Genomic DNA, 6,580 nt, shown 5'->3' with positions numbered 1-6,580 from the left:
GGCGAGATCTCACTGATCTTCAGGGAAGGGCATGGTGGTGTTGTCCGGACGCAACTGCATGTCAATCATCGTGCGACTGACTTTAGATTTCACTCCACTGATATCGATGGAAGTGGAAGGCCTCGGGTTCGAATCCACTGGATCACCTGAAACTTTTGAAGCGGTGGCGGTACATGAACTCATTTGCAGTTCCATTTTTCGGATGATACTGCGCAACCTCTCATTTCCAGACCGTAGGTGCAGAGTTTCATCCTCGTTAGGATCTGCGCTCGAAGCCGTCGGACTTGCAGCTCGGGAAGACCTATAGGGATAATGACAATCCAACACCGGCTCGGCTGAAGGTACCCGTGGGATGGTACCGTAAGTTCGAAAAACTCGACTATTCTCGAAACCTAGCATTTCGCCGTGGGTCTGTACGGCACGATAGTCGATGGGGATAGCTTGCCTGGTCAATTTGTCTCGCTTCGGCGTCAGGAAGCTATCCGATGGGAAATGAAGCGAGCACAGTCGCCCACGCTTCATGGTGGCATATTGCGTCGCCTCTTTTCCGCGTCCTGTGCAATTAAAAAAAAATTCAATCAGGTAAAAAACCGGTACAACAAAAAAACAAAAAGGTTGTCGTCCAATTGGCAGTACTTTTATGGCTCCTGCGTGAAATATTCATACTTTGGTATCCCGCATTCGTCGGATAACGAACGAATTTCATCAGAGACACCAATACGGCACATAAAGTTCATCATAAATGTTCTGTTATCGCCATGAAAGACGAATGTCTAACCAGAAATAAATACTCCTTTCTACTACACATGTGAGTAGAAAGGAGCCACTATTGTAATTTACTCATTCCTGGTCACTAAGTACTTTACAATAACGATAAATGATCATACCAGAATTTAATATTTTCGCAATATAGCCCGCGAAGCCCAAATCATTTTCTTCAACATTTGTATTACTAGAATTATTGATTATCCGGGGAAGATGATTTGTTTCATTGATATTCTGCAGTAATTACTATAAGTCATGCAACGTGAGGAATTTCTTTCCGTAATTATTTATCACATCATATGGAAAATTAAATTCTTGCCATTCTACTATAATTCAGGGATTTTTTTCCTTGAAATACGAGGCATTCCAAGACAACTCGCACGCCGCCGACCCTGACCAAGTTTCTTGCGATCTTTTCTGACATTCGTCTCATGAGTGGGAAAAATTTGGCCCGCGAATCAATTGGTCTCGAATTCGACAAAAAGATAAATACATTTGAAGAATTTTTTCGAAATAATAATGGCGAATTTAGCGCAAAATGAAGAATTTTGTTCCAAATTCAGGCCACGTGCGTGACGAGAAAGAAAAATAAAAAAAAAACTTCGCCAAAAATCAGGAATACTTTCGCCGACGATCCAATTAGTCTTGAAAATTCCGTTTCGGAGCGAAGGTTTTTGGAAATTATTTTAAACATTTTCGAACTGGGCATACTTTGCGAAAAATCGATCTTTTTTTTTTGAAATGCTGAAAATGGACTTTGAGAATTCAGGTGAAAATCGGTGAAACAAGCATCGGAAAGTAGGGTTCGAGACAAACGAATTGACCCAGCAACAAAGTCCGATACCACCTATAGGTCCGGATATATGGGCAATTCCACGTCAGACCGGACGGATTTAGTGATTTTTTGACCTCGTATTTTTTAAATCGAACGAAACTTTTTTCGCGTATTATATGTACGCAAAAAGAGCGGATACGTATTCCGGCATTCGTCCAAAATATTTTTTTTTCAAAAGTTACAAAATATTCAATTTTGATGCAAAATGACACCCGCTAAGTTTCAAAAATTAATATCTTCGGTTCTATTTGTCGTAGAAAGATGATTGACAGCGCAATTTAAAGGTGAAAGAATAAGCTTTCATACAAAATTTTATTTACCTGGAAATCATTGCAAATTATAATTGTTATTAACAAATGAAATCTTTAATGATTTCTCACTATGGAAAGAGCCATTTTTTAAATTCTGAAAAAAATATGTCCAGATACCTCATTCAATTCTGAATAGAGAAAATTTTTTTTTTATGGAGCTTTGATGAAGTCTATTTTTTATAGAATTATTTATCAGTCGATGTGTCGCGCTGGGCCCGATCGCACCTTTCTCCAACATTGCTCTTCTTAAAAATTCTGATTAGGTCTATAGTTTATAAGATAAATGTAAAATAATGATTCAGGACACCGAGAGACCGACGCAGCGTATGAGTCAGAGAGAGACAGCGATACTTATAGGTAAGCAACGCATACTTGTGAACGCGCGAAATTAACAATTAAAAATAGGTATAAATAATAAAATTTCTAGAAATCGCAATCAAGGATATTGTTAACTATTGTCTGAGAAAAAAAAAAAATATATTATTTATATATTTTTTTTTTTTTTCATATATTTTTCATGGGTCTAAAGTACCCAAATTAAAGATTTTTCGAACCTTTAAAAATTCATATCTCTAAAAGTATTAACTTGATCGTGTAAAGCTATAGGACCTTTATTAATTGTATCTTAACAAAGAATACAAAAAAAATTTGTCCGGTTGAAAAATAACAACTCCTTGCAATTTTTTAAACAATTTCGGTTTAAACAATATGGCACGGGGTTGCCCCCTGGCAACATGCATTTATATCATCAGTAGGGTAATTTGAAGAGAATCGCATAAAAAAATTGAGGTGGAATAGTTTTTGGTACTCATGCGCCGATTCCTCCTGGACTATTTTCCAAAAAAGAGAAATGTGGTCGCGATACGCGGTAAAGCTCGCGCATGCACAGAATTGAAATCGGCCGAAATTGACGCCTCATAGTGGTACGTGGTACCAACTGTATTTTCGCCTGGGTCATTCTGGCGAATGACGCTACAGTTTCGCGAAGGGGCGGCGTCAAATATTGAGTTGGTAGCACTGAAGCGAATTCGCATCGCGCAGCCGACGCCGTATAACACCAACCGATTTCGTTATTGTTGAACGAACTGCGAAGATGAGAGGTGAGTACTGCTTGTTTTACCATGTTTAACTAATATTTTTTCGGTCGCACATCAAACCTTAATTTTCTCATTTAGACTAAATATTCAACATTTTGAGGTCGGAAATATACTGTGATGTCTTTTATGGGATATAAATACAAAAATAACACATATTCCAACTCTAGCTGAGATATATAGAAAGTTGTGAAATTCATGCTCGAGATCTAAAAATTTTTTCCCAGAAATTCTCTCCTTACTTTTTCTCAATTTTTCTCTGTTGATTAAAATTTACCGCATCCAATTCATCCGATCATGAGAAAAGGCAATCGTGCAAAATGTACTGTGAACTCTCTTCCCGCTTTTTTGGCGGCGTGGTAGCACATGGTATCTACATTTTTTTCCCAGAAATTCTCTCCTTACTTTTTCTCAATTTTACTCTGTTGATTAAAATTTACCGCATGAAATTCATCCGATCATGAGAAAAGGCTATCGTGTAAAATGGGTTGTGAACTGTCTTCCCGCGTTTTTGGTGGCATGGTAGCACATGGTAGCATCACAGATATATTCAATATACGTGCGGTCGTATGGATACATTCTACATATATTGACCGTGTTGAGATATATCCCTTTCAAATAAATAATTTTGGCATTAATGTAATATTTTGTTGTTCATAAAGATTCAAACGAACGCGACAACCGTCGCAGCTACGCCGAGGTGGTGGCCCCACCCGGCGTAGTAGTGCCATAGGCAGCGCCGCCACCCGCGGCAACGCAGCCACCCGCCGCACCAAACGTACGTAACAGCTCTTTAATGTTCATACACTCATTTTAGTTTGATACCGTATCCAATTGAACACTTCAATCATGTATTCCGTTTTTCAAAGATGATACATTTTTTTTATCTTCATAATCATAGCAGTTACCCTTTTGATGGTTCTTTACATCTATTTTCGTTATACGTGAAAAGTTTGGCTATTTTATACCATACAAACTTGACACAAATTTATACATGGAGAAAAATGGGGTCGAACAGAGTAACAGGGCTAAATAGGGTACCCCAAAAATTCTGTGAAAATTGTTATAATAATTATCAAAAGGACTTCGGCCATCATTCTGGATTTTGAGAATTAATGCTTTTTATAACTCATTTCAAAGAAATACGGATGTTAATAATTTCAAATGTTACTATAATTCTGAATTTCTTCTTACTGATGCTAACTGATAATTTTTCTCATTGACTTCAAGTATAAATCAGAGGGCAAAGTTTCAGCACGTTCAAGTTTCACAAAGCTCGGCCTTTCCTCAAGTACCCCATTTTGCCCTGCTTACCTCTATATGTATACATATTCAAGTGTACTGACTCTGATGTAGTACGAAAAGACCCGACCAATATTTATACGTCATAGCGAAAATTCCAAAACAGAGCATACTTTGAATTGGAAAACTAGTCCAAGACGATAGAACTATTCAAGTTGAAAAGATATAGTGCGAATAAAAGTTTCTAATTTCAGTGTTCTCTCTACATCAAATTATAGCTGATAATCATGATCATTTACAGATGGCGAAGATTGCGGCAGAGTTAGCCGCGCTGAGGGCTGCGGTGGCAACCCTCACTCATATATAGAGGCCTCCACTGCAGCCCCAGCAGGCACCGGCACCAGCGGCGGCACCAGCGGCCGCACCGGCGGCGGCGCCAGCGGCCGCACCGGCGGCGGCACCAGCGGCGGGGCAGCGCCGCAATAAGAAACGAAGGAGGGGGCGCCGAGGGGGCGGTGGATCGGTTGTGCAATATTATTACCGATGACCATTAAAAGAATGAAAATATAAATATTGCTTGTATTCGTTTTTTTCCTGCCACCATCTGCCACCATAAATATAGTACGATAGTAGTTCATGGTAGTTCCATGTAGTCCTACAATATATCTATGGTCCTAACATATCTGACGTCTGTTTTATGAATACCATATTAATTGTTCATTTGAAAATATTTAACATTAGTAGTTTGAGCCATTGAAAATCCTATAGCAATTTCCAAATTAGCAGTCTCCAGAGATCATCTTAGTTCTATAAGTAATTGTGAAGGAAAGACCTTGTAAGTTTGGTCACGGGTTTCATTGAGCAATTGTCAGTGAGGTCATAGATGTAGTGTCGTGATTTCGTTCAACAAGGTAGGTCGCTTTAGATGGGTCACCGATTTGGCTCCCAGAGGGGCACCATTTTTATTACCTATTAAATGGTAGAAACCTAGTTAGAACCATGGGTACTTTATCTATGTTAGAACCTTCTCATAAGCCGTGAAATTATGTTTCACTACCATTGCTACCACTATTTACCACAGCAACGTTTGGGGTATATCTATGCGTACCTCTGAAACTATTAGATATCTAGGAACGGAAAAAGATTTGTATTTTCAATTTCAGTGATATTTATTAGTATTTCGAGATACGGTATCGTTGAAATGTTGAGAAATATTGCAGCTGGTTTTCTTCGATTATATCGTAATTCTGGGCTTAAGACTACAATTTTCCAAAGTATTTTTTTCTCAATCAGAAATCGATCAACCATGTGAATTAGGGTAGCAAAAAAAAGATGATATTACCAGAGATATGATATTACTTTGTTTGCGTCTTCGATGAAATATGAAAATATGTTAAATTAACATGGTTCAAGAGCCCCCTCTAATGATCAGCTCCAACAAAAAAATCTTGGGAATCACTCGAGATTTGAGAAAATTCGCAAGATCGTCCGAAATTTTAAGTTTCTTTTTCTCATTGTTGTATTATTGTCTGGGTTGAAAATGATAGAGACATTCTGCAAATATCCAGTCGATATTTTGATTTCTACAAGTCGCTTAACTTTTTTCAACTTCTAAAGTAGAGAACTGAAATGTTAGTGAATTATATCAGGTGCGATATGTATCATATATCATGATATATCTATGTTACAATACAGATAGAATTCAAAATTCGTGGTATTATCGTGCATTATTGGATTTTCCTTTCCTTTCATGACTCTACAACTTTTGTTCCAAAGATTTTTCAAAAAAAAAACGCAGATGCCTCAGGTTTTGAGGCAACCGCTTGTCACACTTGAAAACATTCATTCTGTATATGGAAAGTGTACTATTCACCTTAGCGTGCATTCGTGCACTCTTGGATATTGTATTCTGTAGTATCTTAGTCGTGATATATTGATATCTATTATAACCTAACACGGGTATAGCAGCTATGTGTACTATGGTACCAGTATCTAACCATTGAAAATTCATGGATACACCGTGTATAATATGGCTCATTTCGCTTAGTCATATATCTGTCGGTCAAGTTGAACAGTTTCAACAAGTTACCATCTCGATCGGTCTGAAACATAATTTGCGAAATCGCGCGACTCATGAGTTATCAGGTCGTTCTGTAAGTAAAACAGTGGCCTGAAGCTAAATCCTCAATTTGGGTTTTTTCGCCGAGCGCGTCGCCTACATTTAAACCCATACACTAGAATCCGCCATGATCTTGTCCGATCTAGTTCAATATATCTATGGTACGGTACTTGATTCTGAGTAGAGTTTGGGATACTAGGAGAAATGTCGATGC

The 6,580-nt window shown here is 38.1% G+C and overlaps 1 long non-coding RNA gene across 1 annotated transcript; it reads left to right on the top strand.

The window, feature by feature from the left end:
- The first annotated feature begins 2,245 nt into the window (after positions 1-2,245).
- Positions 2,246-5,044, top strand: LOC125500883. Its single transcript, XR_007278349.1, has 3 exons — positions 2,246-3,011; positions 3,668-3,783; positions 4,549-5,044. It is a non-coding gene; the product is annotated as an uncharacterized LOC125500883 (long non-coding RNA).
- The last annotated feature ends 1,536 nt before the right edge of the window (positions 5,045-6,580 follow it).

The sequence above is a fragment of the Athalia rosae genome, chromosome 5 (assembly GCF_917208135.1).
Source record: "Athalia rosae chromosome 5, iyAthRosa1.1, whole genome shotgun sequence".
In the NCBI taxonomy this organism is placed as follows: Eukaryota; Metazoa; Arthropoda; class Insecta; order Hymenoptera; family Athaliidae; genus Athalia; species Athalia rosae.
The sequence above is the reverse complement of the archived record's forward strand: the minus strand, read 5'-3'. Positions and strand labels throughout refer to the sequence as shown.